Source organism: Onychostoma macrolepis, chromosome 09, assembly GCF_012432095.1.
Source record: "Onychostoma macrolepis isolate SWU-2019 chromosome 09, ASM1243209v1, whole genome shotgun sequence".
NCBI classification, from domain to species: Eukaryota; Metazoa; Chordata; class Actinopteri; order Cypriniformes; family Cyprinidae; genus Onychostoma; species Onychostoma macrolepis.
The window spans coordinates 3,735,815-3,760,268 of record NC_081163.1 but is presented as its reverse complement, the minus strand read 5'-3'; the positions used below and the strand labels follow the sequence as shown (position 1 = coordinate 3,760,268).

Genomic DNA, 24,454 nt, shown 5'->3' with positions numbered 1-24,454 from the left:
AGGGGGTTAATTTTTTGACAATCAGTTCCACAATGGAATAATATTGAAATGATAATTTTCTGAAAAATATTTTTCCGTTGTGGAATTCCACTTAGTTAATTATTGATTATTTTAACGAAATGCTATTCATACACATGGGAGGACAAAAAAACAAGCAAAAAAATCGGACATAAATTAGCTTCAATAGATTGCATTTTTTAAAATAAGAAAATACAATTTAAATATCAGAAATATTAATAAAATAGTTTTTGTTTAATTAGGGGGAGTGAAACATAATTTGTGAAAGTCAGTTCAACAATGGAATATTGAATATTAAATAATCTGACATAAAATAGCTCCAATAAAATAAATAATAAAAATATTTGGAATAAATAATAGAAGAAATATTTACTGAAAAATGATCTATTTTTATTTAAATGCAATTTATACACTTGAGAGGAGAACAAACAAGCAAAAAATCTAGAAACCAGAAAATAAAAAAAATAAAATATAAAATTAAATTAAAAAGCTATTTTACCCAATATTTTTGTAAAAAAATAAATAAAAAAATACATTTTTAACAACACATACTTAACCTTTTCTATTTTATTGCTGCTTGTGTAGAAAGATTAAAATCAGTCACTTAAGGTTCCATTTAAGTTAGCATGCTGCCTTAGGCCCCGTTTACAATAGAGCGTTATCGTTTTAAACTGCGTTTTAGAATGAAAACGATCCACGTCTACACTGGCGTTTCAGAAACGATCTCCATCTGCACTACACAACCGGAAACACGTCACGTGACCATTCATGCAGGTACAACCATAGATATGTATAGGTAGATGCCCTATTATTTAGATGGCGGATGCATCTACGTGCTTGGAGTCATTGAATGAGGCATCTGCCTATACAAATCTATGGGTACAATAATGAGCATGATGTTATTGTTTACATGGTCGTCAGGGATATGTAGAGCGAATGTGGGCAGCCACGTCATCATTTTCGAAAGTTTCCGTTTTGGTCCGTTTAAACTGAAACACAACCCCGGAGTTTTCAAACTAAAACAGGGTCTGCGGCGTATTCAAAAGTCTCCGTTTTCGAGGGCCGGAGTAGTGTAAACGATAGGCGTAACCGTAGCAAACGGTATGCGTTTTAAAATGAAAAAGCACTAGTGTAAACGGGGCTTTAGAAGGATGGTGGCTATGCATGTATAGACAGCAAGAAAGCTCACTAGGTTCTGCAACACATCTGAAGATGCCTGAGAGAGAAAGAGATTGAATTTATGATAATCTTGAGCCTGATGGCCTCATCTTCACATTCTGCCATGGAAATGAGATCTGTGAGTCTGAAGTATGAGAGCGTCTATAGTCCATTCAGCACTCGTACAGTTAGACGCAGCTCAAACTCAGAGTTTCCTGCATGCGGGCTTCTGCTCTCCTTAAAAAAGAAATATAAGATGCATTCATTTGATATAATGAAGCATGATCTATGGAAATTACGGGCAGGAACAGATGATACTACTTAGTTTCTTTGATCTGATACCAAGTATTATCAAGGCCAATATCAACCCAAACAAACTTATTAAATGGAAAGTTTGTGTTTTTAATAATCAATATTACTGTATCATTAAATGAACTTAAACTACACATTATCAGACTCTGTTTTTATTTTCCATTTCTTGACAATCATTAGACCCAGTGTTATTTTAGTATCATTGATATACTATTATATTTTTTCAGTATTTCAATATATTTTTAATAGATTTTATTTCACGTTAACTTTTGCTCGTTTTAGTAATTTTGTAGTTTTTGTCATTATATATATATATATATATATATATATATATATATTGTATTTATTAATGATTATTTCTTAGTTTTAGATTATCTAGTTCTTTATTTTTTTAGTATTTTAACAAACTAAACGAAAATGAGAAATGTTGCCTTGGTAAGTAGATGAATAAGTTTAAGTTTTTTAATATTTTATTTCAGTTAATATTTACTTTATTTAAAGTTACGATTTTTTTTAATAGTTTGTTGATAATTACTCTGTATAGAACATGATCAAACAGTTTTCAAGCAATTTTTGTAGTTTACATTTATATCAAACACCACTAAACACTACTAGCATTATAATAAATTTGAGTGATAAGTCCAGAAGATGCCTTTTTTTTCTGTCAGAGACTGTGTGAATTGAAACATTTCTGCTCGTGTTCAAATTAATTAATGAATTCATTAATGGAAGGAGCAATAATTCCTATGCTCATATACTCCTATATGCTATTTGTTCACTTTGAAACTTGAAACACTTTGAAATACATTAATTTAACAATAAAACAAGTTAGGATCAACACTGAGGATCAATCCGTCCATCTAATGGTGGATGAATTGAGATAATTTACCAGCCATAAATATATCTTATCAGGCATGAAAATGTATTTTTCTTTTTTCGTTTTCATTGAATGGTGGAGAGGCGACAGGAAATGAATGAGAAACGGATTCAAACTCGGGTCACCAGCACACAAGCAATATTGCGCAACATGTCAGAGCACATTTACTAACCACTGAGCCATGTCTCTGACATTTTGCATTGTTTTTTACAGAAAATATATATTTTAGTCCCTGTGACAATGTCATTGCTTGCATATTTTTGACAGACAGCGCAGGTCATGGTGTCACTCGCAGCATCTGTGTCTCTCGGTGAAACTGCACCTGTCATAAAAATGTGAAAACACATCGTCATTTAGTTCCTTGTAATAATGTGAAGAATTTTACAGGTGCAGTTCTAGAGGAAATGAACCTAGATTTGAAAGGTGGCACATTTTCAGCAGATGTTTTCTTTAGTAGATGGTTTGTATGTGTTTGATTTGAATCATGATTGAATCATCACTGACTAACATTCATCGACTGAAACCACATATAGTTGCAATTTAAAGTATCCAGATAGAAATTTGTTACCCATTTTCAGTGGGAAAGTTGCCCAGAAAAATTGCTCAAAAAGTTGCCCTGTGTATCATCAGCCTAAAGCTATTAGTGTTAACTGAACTAAAGCTGAAATACAATAATATGTAAGTATTAGATGAGAAATGTAAAATACTGTATATGAAAATGAGAAATGAACTGAGACTAAATGAAAGTAGTTGAAACACAAAACTTACTAATAAAAAAAAAAAACTTAACTAAAACTGAAGCAGGAATATTATAGTTGACTAAAACTGAAATTATATATAAAGTATTTCTAACTTATTTCAGCTAGTTGTACTAAATTAAAAAAATATATATGCTATTTTGAATCAGATAACTGATAATTAAAAAAATTAATTAAACTTAAATGGAACTATTTAAAAAAAACAATGAAAAAATAAATAAAATAAAAGCAAATCTCAAAATATTAATAAAAGCTCTAATACTAACAGCATGTAAAATGATTCAAATAACACTGGTGTGAGTCCCAAAAGTCGATAAGAGCTCAAACTTTTTAAATCTCTAATTAATTAAACTCTATTAATTATTAAGCAAGTTGAGGAGAAACATCTCGAAATTGATGCCCATATAAAATATGAGATGACATATAAGATGACAGAGCTATAAAACTCTTTGCAAACAAACACTTGTGCTGTGCATATGTCGGAGAGGTTTCATTTCACTGTCAGTCATTGCTTCTTTATCGTGCGTTTGCTCCTCGGTGAACATGTCAAAGCATGTGTTTGTTGGATCTGTCAAAGTAGCTGCTCACGAGCATCCCGTCCTTTAAAGGACAGAAGTTGACACCCATCAAGCATGCCGGAGCTAAAGAGATAATGAGACGGTTTCAGAAACGCCGCAGGACCGGAGCCATGTGGCGAGCGAAGGTGCCAGGTTTCAGCCGCTCCATCTCCTGCGTGAAGGGCTTTATTCTGGTCTTTCTGAAGGCTGGAGGGGATGGAGGGCTCTGGGGGTACAGTGTAACAGCAGGTGCAGGATGGTTGCTCTTGAAAGGGCAGCATGCATTATTAAAGGGCCGCCACCTCTTTGGTTACTCTTGCATCTGTTATGAAATAGTGCCATGTGTTTGGCTGGTCAGATGCATGCATGTCTGGCAGAGAGAGTGAGAGCGGTCAGCCAATCAAAATAAAGAGCATTCAAAACATATCATAACATAATATATTTAATTTGAGGTCATGTGTCATCTGCAGTTCTCCAAAATGGCCACTGCATTTATTTCTCTGTTATAGATAAACTACTATATAGTTATAGTTATAGTTATAGTTATAGTTATAGTTAACTAAAACTAAAATGAACACTAAAACTATAAAAAAAACAAAAAACTTTTTGTTACCTAAAACAAACATTAACTGAAATAAAATAAAATAAAAAATAAAATAAACTTAATTTACTTCAGCTAGTTGTCAAGGCAGCATTTGTCATTTTATTTTAGTTCAACTTGATGTACTAAAATAACTAAAACGGAAATAAAAATTAATAATAAATACACAGTTTTTGAACAAAACTAACCAAATCGCACTATAAAATTACTAAAACTTCAAAACTAAAACTATAATAGCATATCAATGATACCAGAATAGTACTAATTTTCAAAGCATTAAAGGAATAGTTTTTTTCAAAAATGTATATTTATTTTTCATCATTTACTGACTATTGCAAAGCACAAAAAAAAATTAAATTAAATAAAAAATACCATAAAATCTCATAAACGAAATTCATATAAATTGTACAAATCTTCTGAAGTCATCTGAAAAATTTATGTGAGGAACAGGACTGAAATTTAAGCTAATATTCACTCATAATTGTCTCATCTGCCAGAATCAAATTCAAAAGGAAGAAATATATAAAAAATAAAAAAAAATCATTCTAAAATCGTTTTTCATTATACAGTTTTTTTTTTTATTTAAATAAGCATAAAAGTAGCTCAACAAATACTACATTATGTTTTTATATATCATATAGTATTTGTTGCGCTATTTTTTTCACATTACAGTAATGACAATTTTTCTTGCATTGTTGTAATGAGAATTGTGCTTGTCAGTATAAATCAGCTGCTAAAGGATGACAAAATCCATTTTTGGGTCAACTATTCCTTTAAAACAAACAAAAAAAGCCTTACAAAAGATGTGCATCCAGCAGAAAATCCTTCATAGCTCAGCCATATTTCATTTTGGCATCAAATGTTTTCAGACGCTTCACGAAAAAATCCTTAGAATTCCCTATGAAGTAAAAACAGACACACATTTGGAAATACAGTGAAGTTATAGAGCTATAAATTAATGTGAATAGCAGCTCAGATGACTTGATGAGAAATGTTTGAGTTCAGACTTCCTCTGTCTTGGCAAACGCTCTCCATGCACGTCTTTCTAGAGAAACAATTGAGATATCTCGCATGTGATTTTCCTAAGAACTCTTGTGTTTTAAGATTCATCACGCACGTTCCTTTAGCAGGTCTAACCAGCACCAGCAGATGGGCAGTGCATTATAAAGGGCATACATCTGTCCAGTACATCAGGACCCCTTCTAATGAAACGTATCTCCTCAGCTAAGGGAAGCCTTTTTGAAAGCCATCCAGAGGCAACCTAAACCATCTGCTCCTCTGCCGCTGCCAGCATCGCCTACTGCTCCTTCTGTTCTCCACTGTAACGCAGCGAGATCGAATCTGGCTCGCACATATGAATGCAATAGAGGTGAAACAGAGATCATGTGGATTCCATTGTGAAATCCTTATTTAGAACATAAGCTTTCAGAGCAGTGACTGGTTTTGGGGAATTCATAAACATCGCTTTGGATTGCAATTGCATTGAATGAACTGAAGACTACCGCTTAGTCAGTGACTTACCAGACAGCGGTTAAGTTTCAAACTGCTTTCCAAGACCTCAAAACATCACGTCTGATGATCTGGAACAAATTCAAGTGAACGTTAGACTAGATAACCAAACAAATATCGAAAGCAATGGTCTAGTTATTTACTCAACCTCATGCTGTTATTTGTTGAGTGTAAACTCGTAGAAAATTCTTTAAAGATATTGTGGACACAAATGGGGAATTCTTTTCCATGACTTCCATTATTAATTAATTCCCTTATTCCCTCATCTAGGGTCACATTTTACTAATTCATTCCCTAGTTTAGTAACTAATTAACACACTGTAAAAAAAACAACTAAAAAAAAAATTATTGGAGTACATTTTACTAGAAAATACTGCTTTAGTTTTTCTACTTCAAAATTTTATTTTTAATTCAATGCATCACTTGCTGTGTGCACTGTAAATAAATATGACATAACCACAAATTAATGTGCAACTGTGCTTGTGGTGACCCGAGTTCGATTCCTGTCTCGAGGTCCTTCGCCGATCCTGCTCTCCTCTCTCTCCACCTAATGATTTACTGTCTGCTCTCTACTGTCCTATCATATAAAGCAGGGATCCTCAGATCTGGCCCACGAGATCCACTTTCCTGCAGAGTTTAGCTCTAACCCTAATCAAACACACCTGAGCATGCTAATCAGTGTCTTCAAGATCATTAGAAAATCACAGGTAGGTGAGTTTGATCAGGGTTGGAGCTAAACTCTGCAGCAGATTGGCCCTCCAGGGAAAGATTTGAGGAACCCTGATATAAAGGCAAAAAAGCCCATAAGCCCATAAAATGAAAAGGCTAAAACGAAATTTTTAAAAAAAAAATTGTTGCTTAAAATAAACGTTAACAGAAATAAGATATTAACTGAAGTATTAAATATTTTATTTTAAAAATATTTAATATTCACATTTTAATAATAAAATTTTATTATTTTATTGATATTTAGTATTGCTGTTTTTATATTTAATAATAAAACTTATTTCAGCTAGCTCATTTTATTTAGATTGATTTACTAAAATAACTCAAACTAAAACTGAAATAAATTAAAAGTATATACATGTATCAAAAAAATTAATTATATATATATATATATATATATATATATATATATATATATATATATATATATATATATATATATATATATAAAGATAAATTTAAATAACCAATTAATTAAAAAATAAATAAAATGCAAAATATAAAAACTATTCAAACTATTAATTAAAACTATAATCATATCTCTGTTATACTAGAATAACACTGCTTAGTAAACAAGATCTTGTACAATGGATTCAGATAAGTCTTGGTTTCTTATACCTCCATATACTGCCTGTTAAGGCAGCGTTTTTCAAGTTTCAACATAGGACCGAAAGAGAGCTCTGAATGTCTGCGGCTAAGGCTGATTTCTCATGATATAACCCAATGGATCATGCTGCTGTAAGACACAGATGAGGAACAGAATATGACAAATGCCTCTTGACCATTTCAAAACATGACAGTGGGGAATATCATCGCTGGTGGTTGAGCGAAATCCTGCTCAAATGTAATAGCCAATCATTTCTGCTCATGGAGTGGGCGTGAGGCTCATCATTCTGGAGGACAACTTCAAGCAGAGCTGATTAGAAATGAAAGTAGGCCATGTCGTCTGGCTCGCAGCAGCCCCAGTAAGACCAGAGCAAAGCCACATGGCCAGCAGACCGCAAACAAAGGGTTAGTAGCTCTCCTTCCCCTCCTCCATTGCTCGTCTCTGATTGGTGGATTCCCAGACCAGTTGTGCATTAACTACAGCAAAACAGCCCCGCAACACCCCCGCTGTCACAGCGCATTAGACACATACACAGGGGAAAGAGGAACTTTCTGCGGTTTTCTTCATGCCCATTTAGAATGTTACAAAAATTCTATTTCAAATAAATGCTGTTCTTTTGAACTTTCTGTTCATCAGAGAATCCTGAAAAATAAAATGTTTCACAGTTTTCACAAAAATATGAAGCAGCACAACTGTTTTCAGCATTGATGATGATAGGAAATGTGTCTTGAGCAGCAAATCAGCATAATAGAATAATTAGAATAATTTTTTGATCAAATAAATGCAGTCTCGGTGAACAGAAGAGACTTTTTTGAAATACATGAGAAATAATATATAATACCTTTTTCCAGAATTCTGAGTTTATATCTCGCATTTCTGACTTTTTTCTCTGAATTCTTAGTTTACATCTCACAATTTGGACTTTTTTTTATTTTGAGTTTCCATTTCACAATTCAGACTTTTTTCAGAATTGACTTTTTTTTTAATTTATGTCAAAATTTTGCTTGTTTCTTAGCAATTCAGATTTTTGTTCAACTTTGAATTTACTACATGTTGCAATTTAGACTTTTTTCATCAGTATTCTGAGTTTACATACCCCCACCCCCGAATTTTCTGTTCTGATTCATGATTCGTGAGATGTTTCTGTTTCTGAATTGTGAGATGTAAGAACACAAATGTGAGAAAAAACAACTGAAATTGAAGAAAAATTATTTTTATTGTATTCATATTTTTATTTCGTGTCAGAAATGAGCCTCCATAGATATGTGTTTGGTGGGCCACCATTGCACCCTCTGTCATATTTTCTAATGCAGAATAATGCAACACAGATTAACAGTTTTATTTGTGATTGCATGGACAAAAAAAAACAACATTGCAAATTCCGAAATATCGCCTCAATAGAAATTCACTAAAACGTAGATATAGCAAATGTTTGTTCTTTCAGTTTTAAAATGAAGCTGACAGTCCTTGAAAGCCTGAACGTCCTGCAGGCATTCACTGTTTTTCTACAAAATATCGTATTTTTTCTTTCCCTCTAAGCTGGTCATGTGTTTTCTCCTGAGTAATGTTCAGCGACACTGGATTAAAATAGTCAACCGCTGGAGATTACCCAAGCATACGCTGTAATCTGATTTCCTCTCACATGTTCATTCAGAATTCGATTGCCTGGACTCCAGCCTGTCTTGTTTCGTTTTGCTCAACCTTAATGAATGGTCGTCACTGTATCATTGAGCCGTTGCCTCTAAATTGCATTATGCTTAAAAACACAGGAGTGAATGACAATGCTGCAACCTTTCACCTGCGGTCATTAGACTCTGATGGCTTGTCTAGCGAATGAAAAGCCTCTCGGTTATAGGGAGTTATAGAGTGAAATCTATCCCTCCGCTCAGTAATGACTTAACACAGTCTTTCCTGAAGGTATGACCATTACGGATCTATTTTTAGCCTTCAAAAGCCTTAACTCGCCCAGTGAATGAAACAAAATCTGTTCTCCCCGGGGATGGAGGAACTCAATTGCTCGAGTCCGAGATGAAATTACGAGGGGAAAAAAAATGTAAAGATAACTGAAATGTTTTATTTTGCATCCTCCAATTTTTTTGATGTTGCTCTTCTAGTAAATTGCTTAGTCACCTTGTAATGCATTCACACTGAATAGGCCAATAAAATAATGCTCACCGTAATGGAAACGATGAGGATTTGACAGGTTTTATGAAACCCATCATGACACCCTACTTGATAATGAAGCGCAGCTTTCTATTAAAGATCATCAAGTCAGGACTTGCCAGTCACATCTGCCCTGAAACATGCACAATAATCCTGTTAGATGCTGTTATTAATCTCTATTATTAAACAGAATTAAAAATCTTGTTTCCTCGAAGAGCCAGTACTCATATGATGCATATACATCATAAATAAATATCGACAAAGCTTTAGCAACCATATACATTGCAGCTTGATCTCATAAATGTTACGTACAAATGGTAACAAATTCTTATATGTAAATTTCTGTGCATTTGTAAAGTACAATATGGATGTATCAACAGCATCTATACTGTATACTGTATATATATATTTGTATTGACTATATAAAATATATACACTGATTTAAGTAATATGAATATTGTTTCAAAAAATACAATGAAAATACTGATTATGATTCCAACATTGTTCACCCAAACAAATTTCCAATTCAGTCGATTCAGCCTTACAGTTGGACCTCATATGCTAATAACTAAATAATAATATAAGAACATAAAATGATACAAATTTAAAATTGAAAGGCAATCAGGGACTGAAAAACACTTGTAGGTGTAGGAATGATCCAAAAAGATGGAAACACACTCATCTCAAGTGACAATGAAAAAACAGCTATAAAAATAACGCAGCTTCTTGGCCAGTAAAATATATATACTTGCAAAGTCTCTCTCTCACCGTTGTCAGGTGTGAGAAAAAGTTAATTTTGTACCCTGGGTGTAAGTCTTCATTCACAAGGTCGTCCGTGAAATGCATACTTGTATTTTGATGACTGCAATGTGCCACATTGTTTTAATTATTGATGGTGGAAATAGGAATCTAATGAAATTTCCATCATCTTGAAAGAGGAACTGTGCTTAGATCAAGAGCCATTTATGTGCAGGCAAGTGCAGCAGATGCCGAGTCAATAATATACTGTCATAGCTGCATTTTGTTTGTTGCTTCGCTCTCAGTTTCACAGCGGGTTAGTTTCTCAATAACAAGCGGCTCAAAGAGCACTGACCGTCTTAAAATGAAAGGAACCTATATAGATGAGCACATGCTGCTCCCAGTACAGTTAACTAATTGTCTCGTGCTGATATTGGTGAAGCTGTTTTGGAAGCTGAGAGGAAGGTTGGTGACAGACTGCTATTTTAATTAGTGGCAGATTAATATATCAGACAATATTTGGCCAATTTGAGATTATACTGGCATCAGCTAGTAATCCAGGTTTTGTTGACTAACAGAAGTGTTAATTCAGTCCCAAATATCTGCTGACACTCTTGTCAATGGATAATAGATATTTTTGTTTTCAGTATTTATTTGTGTACAGTAAGTGTTCATTTGATTTTTTATCAATTATTAACTAAAACAAATACAGACGGTTTTCAGTACCTGAAATAAGCTGTAATATAAATATTATAAATGTTAAAAAAACATCTAAAACGTACAAAACCATAAACAAAAATTAGAAATGTTCAAATAAATAATTTTAAAAGAAGAAATAAGTAAAATAAAAAAAGCATCTGAAATAAGTACTATATTTTAATATATCTACTATAAATACTATTATGATAAATAGGTACTAGGCTAAATTATAACAGAAAAAAGCTAAATAGAAATACTAAAAAATAAAATGACAAAAGCACATAACAAAATTACTAAAACTTAAACTTAAATTAAATAAATTAAAATATAAATAAATACTCTAATATTTTTAGACTCTAAAAATAGTATAAATAATACTAAAAATAACACATCCAGATACAGTATATAGAATAAAACACAGTCCATTTGATAAATGGATGACCCTTCTAATGGCATTAACTGCACCATCCTGCAGAAGGAAAATACATTGTTAGTGTGATTGGAGTGAAGAAGCAGAATTTATTATACTATTATTGGATATCTGATTCATTGAAACAAACCTAAACAGTATTGGGGATAAACAGGAGCTGTATTTGTATGCATGTTGATATGAAAATAGCTGCTCAGGGACGATGCCAAGATGGCCGCAGAGTGACTGACGTAAAGCGACTCTTTTATGTCTCATTTGTCCTTATGAAGTTGCATTATATCAGCCATCCTGCTCTCTGCTAGTGGCAGCTGACCGTTAAAAAGCACATATCCATCAACTACTAATCATCAGTTTTACATTTCCTGAAGAAAATGTGAGTGCTACTCATCGTGTTCTGTGTGGTCAAGGTCAAAACAGACCTTCATCGTCTAGTCTGTAGAAATGACTCTAGATGTGCGATTGGTTAGTAATAGCTCACCTCTAATATCGCACAGGTTAAAGAGTAGCTGGTCATTGTGCATGGTTTAGTCTGTGAGTGAGTGTATAGCTGCGTGACAGCTGACAGCTCTATCCTGACTGATGTGCTCAATGCTGAAGCCCAGGAGGAGAGGAAGAGCGTAGTGAGCTGGAAAAACACGGAGTCGATAAGGTGTCTAAGATGGTTTGTCAGGAGTTTCGGTTCCTTGCCACTGTCGCCTTTGGCCTTATTTGTTGGGGTTTAAAAGATAATTAATATTCAGTATAGTTATCCAATCATATGATCTGTTGAGGCAAAGTCACATGACTTTTTTGATGCACATCAAGGAAACTTTTATGTTTTTTATGCACATTTTTAGAACTTATGCACATCTTGGCATTTCCATCTAGCATTTTGTTATATGATATCCTAAAATTTGCATGCCAGTAGGTGGATGGAAACATAGCTACAGTTATTGAACTGAATTGAATCAACACTGAACTAAACTGGGCTAAATTATGAGACTTTTGTCATCTGTAGAGCTGCTTATACTTGAAATTGAAGTGGTTTCATAATTGATGAACTTTGTAACATTGACACTGTCGCAGAACTGAATCAACGTTGAACTGAATTGAGCTGGATAATGACACTATTGCCTTATGTAAAGCTGCTTTATAGCTGAATTGAATTTTCTGATGAACTTTGGAACATTGATAATGTTATTGAACTGAACTGAATCAAGGTTAAACTTTATTGAGCTGGGTAATGACACTCGTATCTACTGTAGAGCTGCTTATAGCTGACATTGATGTGGCTCCATAATTGAACTTCACAACATTGACACTGTTATTGAATTGAACTGAATTGAACTGGATAATGACATCCTTGTCTTCTGTAGAGCTGCTTGTTGTTGAAATTGAAGTGGTTTCATAATTGATGAACTTTGCACCATTGACACTGTCACTGAACTGAATTGAATCAACATTGAACTAAACTGAGCTAAATAATAACACTTTTGTCTTATATAGTGCTGCTTATACCTGAAATTGAATTAAACTGAATTGAATCAACACTGAACTAAAAAGCGCTGAATAATGACAGTACAATTCATGTTCAATGCACGCAGAGAGAGAAAAATAGTATGCATAACAATAATGGACGATTTATGATATTTGGTAGAAAAACAAAAATGTGAAGACAATAAAATACGATAAAGCATATTATGCTTGCAACAACAACAACAGAAAATACAGCACAACCAGTGTATTGTGATTCACAAATGACTTTCATGAGCCAGTTTCCTAGTAAAAATTGGTCTCAAACAAGGGAGTCAAAATGCATCTTTCTCCATTAACAAACATTCAAAAGTAGCCGTGCTCTCTGACAATATAAATTGCAAATATCACACTATTAACAATGTGACTGTTTTCGATGCTGAATATGGCAGCTGAGAAATCGTTATAAAGAAATGCTTAAAAAAGTATGGCGTAATGTACAGTTTAAAGGTTATTAGTCGCCTGACGTCTCTGTAACATGAAGCAGGTTACTGGATACGTCAGCGCTATAGACAATAACACCAGCACCGTCCTGCTCAAGGGTTAATGGTCGTAATCTCTGGGGGGCTCTTAAGTATTTAACACGGGTATCTTTCCTATCTGGAACTTGAGAGGAGTCTGGATACGTAAAGTGTTGTTTCTTTAATATTCTGTGCATTACTGTTTTGACAACGAGTCAAACAATATCTACTGCATTAGCACAACACGCCTCTGTAATGAGCAGCAGAGGGGGAAATGAAGGATTTTTTGGTGACAGATGGAGATATAGAAGAAAGTGAGAGAGAAGAAAGTTGTTCCTTGAAAGTTATCAAACATGACAGACTGATGACTGTAATTTTGAAGGTAAAGTGTGTCATTTCTGTCACTAGCAGCGCCAAATGAAATTGCAAAAATAATCTTGGCAACCCAAGATTAAGATTTATGAATTGGAAACCGGAGCCATTTCAGAGTTCAGTGGTCAAAATATCATTGAAATCTCACTTGTTAACATCTATTAATTCAAAAATTGGTACAATACATTTTTATATGTTTTGTTTTGTAATGGTTGTGTGTTCCATACATTGTCATTATAATTAATAATAATCATTATGATGTTTGTGGGTCAACCCTAACGGTTTTAAAACAATTCACCAAAAAACACACTGAAAAATAGTAAATAAACAGGTCAAAACAGTATTATATTATATGACTTTACAAAAACACATTATGAGAATGAAACAAATGTTGTATGAGAATATGATAAATAAAACTATTTAAAATACTTTTAATACTTTATAATTGTATTTAATATTTTCACTTTCACAAACTGTAAATACTGCAAATACAAAACCTCTTGACAATGGATCTTTACTATCCCTAATAGGCTTATTATTTTGCATTTAGACTTTTTAGTGCTTACTGCAAATGTAATTGTTGCAAGTGTAAAAATTACGGAAATGAATGTCTCCACTTGTGACAGAGATTATACACTTTACCTTTAAATACCGGTCACAAAAAGTACACCCCTTACCTTTGAAGGGACAGTTCACCAAAAAATTTAAATTCAGTCATCATTTACTTACCCTCATGTCGTTCCACAACTATGATTATCTTTCTTCTGTCCAAAAAAGAGTTTAGCTGAATTATTGAGCTGCTTCTCCTCCATACAATGAAATTGGATAGAGACCAAGTGCTCTTCATGTCTGAAAAGGACAAAGAAAAAAACTTTAAATGTCGGAAACTTAGTCAACTTCTGCTCCACTGTACACTATTAAAAATAAAGGTTCCTAAAGGGTATTTTGTGAGGCAATGGCATAAAAAACATTTTTGGTTCCCCAAAGAACATTTCACTGAAAGTAACCATTTTTTTCTTGCAGTAAAGAGCATTTTAATAAAGAAACTCTTTCCACTATAAAGAATCTTTAGTGGAATGGAAGGGTTCCACGGATGTCTTAAAGGGATAGTTCACCCAAAAATTCAAATTCTGTCATCATTTACTCACCCTCAAGTAGTTCCAAACCTGTATGAATTTATTTGTTCTGCTGAACACAAAGGAAGATATTTTGAAGAAAGTTTGTAATCAGGCTGTTTTGGGGCACCATTGACTTCCATAGTATGAAAAATAAATACTATGGAAGTCAATGGTGCCCCAGAACTGCTCTGTTTCCCACATTCTTCAGAATATCTTCCTTTGTGTTCAACAGAACAAAGACATTCATACAGGTTTAGAATTACTTGAGGATGAGTAAATGATGACAGAATTTTCATTTTTGGGTGAACTATCCCTTTAACTTACATCTTATTGGATGTCTTAAGGTTTCATGGATGAAAGAGTGTATACAAGTCTTTTCAAGCCATATTATTATTTTATTATTTTTGTGAGGCAAACCAAACAAACTGAAATTTAGGTTATTACTTATATTCTCGTGAGGTTCTTGAGCTGTTTGTATGTTTAACCTGACAACAAACAGTAAATTAAATTGGCTTTGAATGTTTATTGCTTTTTTCAAAGGTACATTTAAAACCTTTCAAAGGTGTTACATTTCAAACAAAGAATCTTTGTTAAGGGCCGTTTTTATTATAGGAGGTTGTTGAATGGCTGTATTGTTTATAATGATGATGTTCATACTGCTGAATTCCCTACAATTTTTGGTGAGCTTCACAGCTGTTCACAGTTTTTTATCATTTGACCACAAATGGGATGTTTTATGCTAGTAAAAAGAAGATTCTTCAGTCTAATGCATTTGCATTTATTCATTTAGCTGCTGCTTTTATCCAGTGAGACTTACAGATGAACAACGGAATTTCAAAAACTAGTTTTGGTTAATCAATCTGCATTGCTGCCCCTTCTGGCCTAAAAAAAAAATAAATAAAAAATCACTCTTCACCTTTTAAAAATCATGCTACTGATACTTGGGTTTTTATGATTCTGGTGGTTCTTATCTTGTATATTAATTGGAACTCTGCAAAATATTCAGTCAAAGTCACTCTAAATTCACAAAGTGCACCTTTTTCCAAAATTGAGGCATCACTGTTGACAGCCAAATCTCCTTAAAAATAAAAAGACTTTTGGTCACTGCATGTGTGATGATGTTAAATCACATGACCATGCTGCATTCACACATTAAAGCTGCAGTAAACACACACTAATGCACATGGCAGCTCTGATACGCCATACTCTGTGGATTAGAGGTGACTTTCAGTGTGGTACAGGATGTAAGGAGATCTCATTCAAGTCGTGTCTGTCCATCTGCCCAGACACACAGCCATTCCAGCCAGACACAGCAGGTACCAACTACTGCTGCCCGCAGTGCTACCGAAAAAAGAAATAAAACATTATATGACAACCACTAGAATCATAAAGAACCAAGTATTTGAAGGTGAAGTGCTTAATTTCTGTGCCACAAGTTGCAACACCGCAAACAAGGTAAACAAATGCAATGCAAAATTCATTTTATGACACTAATGTTGCTGGAATCAGTGTTATTACTGTTAACAAAAACTACAACTATAAAAAAACAAAAAAACATTGTCATTAGTTGAAATAAACATTAACTGAAATAAAATAAAATATATAAAAAATAATTTCAGCTTGCTGACAAGGAACATTTCTCACTTTCATTTAGTTTAGGTTGAAGTACTAAAATAGCTAAAAATAATATAAAAATCATAAAAATACACAACAAAATTACTATAACTTTAACTAAAACCACAACCCGAATTCCTGTTGGGACGTTGGGAAAACTAAAAGACTTTCAAATCACATGAGCCAATATTTTATTCACAATAGAACATAGAGAACATAACAAATGTTTAAACTGGAGAAATCTCTGTGCGTAAAGGACAAGGCCGAAGATCTTTGTTGGATGCCCGTGGTCTTCGGGCCCTCAGACGACACTGCATCACTCATCGGCAAGATTCTGTCATTAACATTACTAAATGGGCCCAGGAATACTTCCAGAAACCACTGTCGGTAAACACAATCCGCCGTGCCACCTGCAGATGCCAACTAAAGCTCTATCATGCAAAAAGGAAGCCATATGTGAACATGGTCCAGAAACGCCGTCGTGTCCTGTGGGCCAAGGCTCATTTAAAATGGACTGTTTCAAAGTGGAAAAGTGTTCTATGGTCAGACGAGTCCAAATTTGACATTCTTGTTGGAAATCACGGACGCCGTGTCCTCTGGGCTAAAGAGGAGGGAGATTTTCCAGCGTGTTATCAGCGTTCAGTTCAAAAGCCAGCATCTCTGATGGTATGGGGGTGCATGAGTGCATACGGTATGGGCAGCTTGCATGTTTTGGAAGGCACTATGAATGCTGAAAAGTATATAAAGGTTTTAGAGCAACATATGCTCCCCTCCAGACGACGTGCATTTCAGCAGGACAATGCAAAACCACACACTGCAGCTATTACAACAGCATGGCTCCGTAGTAGAAGAGTCCAGCTGGAAACCTATATCAGGCAAGAATGGGACCAAATTCCAACACCAAAACTCCAGAAACTCATAACCTCGATGCCCCGACATCTTTAAACTGAACAGGAGATGCTACACCATAGTAAACATGCCCCCGTCTCAACTATTTTGAGACCTTGTATTTGACCTGTTTATTAACATTTGATTTCATCAAATTTGAATTGAGCTCATTTTGTGCATAAAATTGTCAAATTTCTCAGTTTAAACATTTGTTATGTTATCTATGTTCTATTGTGAATAAAATATCGGCTCATGTGATTTGAAATTCTTTTAGTTTTCATTTTATTCAAATTTAAAAAAACGTCCCAACATTTCCGGAATTCGGGTTGTAAAACAAAAACAGAAAATATAAAAAAATCTAATTCAAAATATTAACAAAGAGTATACTGTATATATACAGTAGTTAACATTTGAAGTGGAACAAAAAAGTTCATCAAAGTTATCCTAAGACAAGAACACATTTTGATTTTAGGTTTTAGGACAACTTTGATGAAAGGTTTTGATTCACTTCGTGTTGACCAGTGTATATAATTTTCAGTAATATTTGTTGGTTCTCCACTTTTTTGCATAAAAACAGTTAAAAAGATGACATGTACGAGTTATTATATTATTATTTCTTTAAAAAAAAAACTACTTATCTTTATCTCTGACTGTTCCTCTTGACCTCTTTCCCTCAACTTTATCTGCATCAAGACACCCAATCTTTGTGTATCGCATCTCTGTCACAACGTCTGCGGTGTCTTTTATCGGTGAAACAGCGTCTGCGGTGTCTCTGTCAGGTTGTGAGATACCAGAGACCAATTACACACACTTTACTATGTGAAACACCATCAACGTAATGACACTAAACATACAAAATATGTAGTTCAGTGACGTTTAGAGTGCAATTATCTTTAATTGTTGCTGATGAATCATGTGAAACACAGTCTGGACCTCTAAACATTAGTGTTAGCAATAACTAAAACTGGTAACACTTTACAATAAGGTTCATTAGTTAACTACATTAGTTAACATTAACTAATAATAAACTGCACTTATACAGCGTTTATTAATCTTTGTTAATGTTAATTTCAACATTTACTAATACATTATTAAAATCTTGTTAACATTAGTTAATGCACTGTGAGCTAACATGAACTAACAATGAACATCTGTATTTTTATTAACTAACGTTAGCGAAGATTAGTAAATACAGTAACAAATGTATTGCTCATCGTTAGTTCATGTTAGTTAATACATTAACTAATGTTTAACTAATGAACCTTATTGTAAAGTGTTACCCTAAAACTGAAATAAAATTTAAAAAAATATATGGAGAGATACAAAAAATGACAAAAAAAATTACGAAAACTTTAAAATAAAAAAGAAAATATAAAAATGAAAAATTCAAAATATTTATAAAAATTATAATAGATACTATCACACTGGTGTATGAGCTTGACAAGAGCATATTTCTGAAATTCTGGTGTATAATTATATAAAAATACTTTTAAAAGTTTCTGGAGAACAGGAATGACCCTGTTTGTTTAGTTACTGTGTCAAAGTTGTAAAAGTACTAGTTGTAGAGCAGCAATACAAGACCTGACTGACCTGCAGTGGTGCCAAAAACTGTCGAACAGACGGATACTCGATCTGCGTCTGGTCCATAATTCATTAGAGAAAGAAGCATCGTAGTGTCATTAGTGACTGGAAATGTTGTGAAGCACAAATGTCATGATTTTAACACTATAAATAATTCATTTGTCAGGACCTCATTTGTAAATGAGCATTTAAATCAGAAAGGATCTGTCTGGATGCGTCATCAGTGTCTAGAACAGAGGTGTCAATTTCATGTATTAGATGATTTGACTATAGTTTATTACTCTTTAGTGCACTTTTAAAACTGGCCTCATGTTTTCATATAATTGAACAAATTGCATTCAGTCTCACTGACCTGAGTTAATTTAGATATTTGCACATGAAGTACATATTTTAGGTGATTTGACAAAACATTTTTACAGTGCAAATGTTTATTATCATTAGCTTTTTGGCAGTTTAAAAAGATTCTAAAAAATGAAAAAATTAATTATAAATATTTCGATTTTTAATTTGAATGCTTGTGTTAATTGCATATTAAAATAAATATTTCTTAAAATTAAAATTAAAATTTTGCAGATTAATATGGTGTTTCTACCTAGTATAGCACTGTATTTAGTACTTAAATCAAGTTTTGTCATTCATCTAAGCTTTCTCTGTAAATTAATTGATGAAATGACTAAAATAAAATATAACACATAATATATATATATTATCATGTTAGTCACATCTGCATGCAACGTCCTAAAATTTTTTAGGACGGTGCATATTATTGCCAGCTCTGAATGGTCCTGCTAAAGCCTGCTGCTTCTAGTTATATTTAGTCAGACAGGCAGCATGCTGCTAATGCAGACTAGCGATGGTTTCCTCCAGACAGAGGAGCGAGAGACACTTGAACATGTGTCTGAGAGCCTCAACAGACGCTGCATTTGCATGTTACACAGTGAGAATCTCTTGATCCGTGTGCAAACGGCACGTCAGGTGTCCTTGCTGAAGAAGCAGGCGAGAGGTTTGGTTGAGACGGATGTCTCTGTGAACACACAATGTGCATGAGATCTTCATAAGACCTCTGATGCTGAGGGGAAATCAGTGTGACGAATTACAGTCCTTGTAAAGAATGTAATCTGGCATATTTACAGAGAAAGTGGGTGTGTGTTGTGCTAAAAAGAAGACAAAAACTTCATTTAAATACTAAGAGTATATATTAAGGGTGTAATTTCTGTCACCACATGAAATCATAAAATATTAAAATCTTTAATTTAATAAAAATTTACTTTCAATATACAATTAATACAAATGTTAAAAATAAAAAAAATAAAAAATCAATTAACATTTTTTTAGAAAATTCTTTAAATTGTAGAAAGTGTAGTGTTTTTCATTTTCTAGAATGCATTTTTTTATTTAAAAGATAAAAGTAATAAAAAGCTTGAGCTGTAAAATTTTTGTCAAATTGACTAAAATATGTACTTATTGTTAGGGCTGTGCAAATAATCGAATGCGATTATCATGCGTATCTCGTCAGTAAAGCCGGTTCTGTGATTAGTAGTAAATCTCCATCACGTGCTTTCAGATGGAGCGGCATTTAATACACAGAGCCGTAGTTCACTGTCAAGCTACGCAATATCGCGTTCATAATTGCAGGCGATGCATCGCTGATAATGAACGCAATATTGCATACCTTGTCAGCAGTGTTGGGCACATTACATTAAAAAAAGTAATTAGTTATAGTTACTAGTTACTTCTCACAAATAGTAACTGAGTTAGTAACTGAGTTACATCATTATAAAAGTAACTAATTACCAGAGAAAGTAACTATTGTGTTACTTTTAAAAAAATGTTCAAATAACTTGGATGCCCCAATATTAAATATGTTAAATTAATGAAATGGACACTAAAAATAATAAATTATTATTATAAAAAATGTTACATTAATCTACACTATTTATCTACTGACACTTAGTATCAGTCAGTCAAGCATTATAATATAATATTATGATAATTTAATATTCTATGTTGATAGAACTTTAGTAATTAGAATAACCAAGTATGAATGCATATTTGTCATCAATATAAAACGCACTAAGGATTAATGAGCTGCTGGGTTCATGAATATTAATCACGTTGTCTGCGTTCGTTCTAATTGATTTGCTGAAATCAAAACAGGGACGATAATAGGTGAGTGCCGGCCAATGAGATTGTCGTTTGCGCATTAGTTCCGCCCACTACCAGAGAACCCGGCAGTTCTTAAAAGCTGAAGAATTCCAAAGGAACTCCGTTATTTTGACAGGAAAATACAACAAAGAATATCGTTTACATGTAGCGCGTCAATCCTGCATGTTATGAAAGACTCTCTCGCTCTGTATCTTTCTTTGCGTGCGTGTATGTGAGAGAAAGCGACGGCGAGTTGTTCGCCTTCACACTAGAGTTTATGGTACGTCAAATACAGCTACACTGCGCATCCATTCAGATGAACTGAAAAATTTTATTTTAATAATATAATATAGTAACGCCACATTTTATTGTCAGTAACGATAACGGCGTTGTAACGGGGAAACAGTAATTCATTTGATTACTCGTTACTGAAAAAAATAACGCCGTTAGTAATGCCGTTTATTTATAACGCCGTTATTCCCATCACTGCTTGTCAGTGAACTACGGCTCTGTGTATTAAATGCCGCTCCATCTGAAAGCACGTGATGGAGATTTACTACTAATCACAGAACCGGCTTTACTGACGAGATGCGCATGATCATCGCGTTCGATTATTTGCACAACCCTACTTAATGTACTAGCATCTAAATGATCTGTTTTTATTCAAGTTAGTTATATTATTTAATATGACTTAGTCAACCTGAAATCATTAGGGTACAAACTCAATTTTTTTGGAGTCAGATCAGGTAGAAGTATGAAAGTAAAGAATTTTTTTTTTTGTAATTTCTGCAGCACTTGTGTCACCAAATGAAATCACAAAGCATCTATATAAAATTTTAATTGGATAAATATTAATTTTATTTGAATAACCTTACAGTTACTACAAAGATTACGTTTAAAAGTAATTAATAAAAATCTTGATAAATTTTTCATTTTCTAGATTTTTATTTATTGATTTATTTTTACTTTGTGCAGTGTAACACGGGCCAAAAGCTGCACATTTAATTTTACATTCAGGCTATTGTCATTTTGACATATTTGCATTAGGACATCTTAGCAAATGGCTGAAATCATTTTGTGATCGCATCTTCTCATTGACAGGCCGTGATGTTCTTTGTGTTCAGAGGATTTTCCGAGCGCTTTCCTCCGCACACTCATTAGATTATACTGAACTGAATTAAATTACATTTGAGCAGAGTTGCCGCAGAATATTCCACAGCTCATTTGATCCATTTTTCTTGCCGGTGTTGTGTTAGGAGTATTAATGATACCTGCTGGAGCTGGACACATTGATGTACTGCTCAGGATGCGGGAAATGCTTAGTCCAGCATGTTCAAGACGATCCCCAGACGATCCCCTGCTTGTGTCCTATATGAGCTTCAGCGCTGATGTGTTTGAGTCCTGCTGGCTCTGACTGACACCACGAGCAGGGTCTGAAAGATAGAAAGAATACGCTACCATTCAAAACAGACAGTAAAGCAAAAGATTTCCATTTCACATAAATGCTGTTCTTTTCAGCTTTCTATTCATAAAAAGGCATCACCGTTTCCACAAAAATATGAATCAGCACAACACTTTTCAACACTGATAATAAGAAATGTTTGTTTAGCACCAAATCAGCATATTAGAAAGATTTCTGAAGGGTCATGTGTGACACTGAAGACTGAAGTGAAAATTCAGCTTTGCATCACAGGAATGAATTCAAAAACATAAAAAAATGACTATAAACAGTAGTTTATATGCAGATTATACAATTATTTTATCTTGAGCTTTGGTTCAAACCTTTCAAAGGCATTTGTTGTCAAGGTTCCCATGAAAATGTCAGGGAATTTTACAATTACAATAAAATTAATCCAATTGTATCAAGCTTAATATAAATAAATTCATAAAAATGAAATGAATAAATATTGTACAAAATAACATTCTAAAAAGTAAATATTAACATAAAATGTAAATATTTACAGTCAATTTTTTTCTACTTATGCACAGTTTAAACTTTTAATTGTTTACTGCTATTTGTAAGTACAATGACAAAAATACATTTTAATAATCCTCATCAAGTAATCACAAGTACTGTAAATGGAAAAAAATAATGGAAATTCATTGGTCCATTTTGCAATTGAGTTTGTCGAGCTGTCGGAGGTCAAATTAGGGGCCGTTCACAACTGTATTATTTCAGTATAATTTATACTATATTAGTTTTTGTTATTATTTTGAATTTGATTTGTACAATTTCTGATTTGATCATTTTTAATTTTATAGTTACAGTAATTTTGATTTTTTTTTTTTTTAATAAGTCTATATAGTTTTTTAAGAGTTAGTTTTTAGTTTTAGTTTATTTAGTTTCATTTTAGGACTTCAACTTAAACTAAAAGAAAACAAGAAATGTCATCTTTGCAATAAGCTGAAATAAAATAAGTTTTTTTATCTTACATTTTATTTCAGTTGTTTCAGTTTTAGTGATTGATAATAACCCCGGTTCATAAAGAATATGTTCTGGTATACTGTTTGCAATGGTTTTTTTGAATCGTAGGTCTCTGTACGCATGCAGACTGATGTTTTGACCCATTGAGTTCATATCTCTGCCATAAACAATGTGTTTTTAAGACATCACGTAAAGTTCAACCATTCAGCATCTCCATCAGCATCCAGGACCGATACTATCTGTATATTACGTCAGTCACAATCTTTCATACAAACACCCAAACATTTTAATAATCCTTCAGTGCAGCAGATATGAGGAGCCTAAGCATTTTTGTATCCTTTCATCACTAAAGGGGCTTTAGGAGCGAACTCAATGAGCAGGAGATAAGGATGGATTGGACTAAAAAAGAGAAAAGATAAGAGGAGAACGTTGGCGTCCATGTGGACAGATTCATTGTGCCGCAGTGCCTGTCACAGGCTGCTAAGTCCCGCCGCTGCAGCTGAACAGGGCTAAGCCTGCAGAGAGAAGCACAGGCTGTGACCTCTGACCTCTGACCTCTGGGTCTGATTCAGCGCATTTATCCGTGATCACACCCTACAGCTCAGGACAGGGGCCGCTGTCTCTCTCTCTTTTCACGTTGTTTGTCTCTTGGAGGTTGTTGGAGCTGGAGAGGGTTTTTCGGTAATGCAGCATCTGTATCAGACAGCAGATGAAAGCTGCCATCACCTCTTCACTCCTTCAATCACACCTTCTCCTGCTGCAGAGTGCAAATTAGTTTGTTATGGTTCAGTCCGTCTGCTTTGAACAAGGAGTTCACGAAAAGTGTATTTGGAGGGGTCTAATTATGTTCTGTTGGGTTTTACATCGATACATTTATATACAATTAAAAATACACAAATTATTGAAATATATATTTTTTAATGTTAAGATTTTTTACTTCCAGAACCCAGTTGTTGTGATCTATAGAGAAAAGATGTGTAAAAAAGTAATTTAAGAATAGGGAAGAATAAAAGCTTAAATTTGGCGATCATATAACTTCAGAAAACATATATCATCTCAAAACTTATATATTTCTTCTTCCACAGGGGAAAAAATTAGAGCATGTGGATTTGGAGCAACATGAGTGAATAAATAATAACAGAATTATCCCTTCTTGGGCAAACTTTTAGTTTTTTTCATTAACAT

At 33.6% G+C, this 24,454-nt stretch overlaps 1 protein-coding gene across 1 annotated transcript in view; it reads left to right on the top strand.

Moving 5' to 3' along the window:
• LOC131547108 (potassium voltage-gated channel subfamily H member 7-like) overlaps positions 1-24,454 on the top strand; it is a 112,835-nt gene that overhangs the window by 8,172 nt on the left and 80,209 nt on the right. The window lies entirely within an intron of this gene.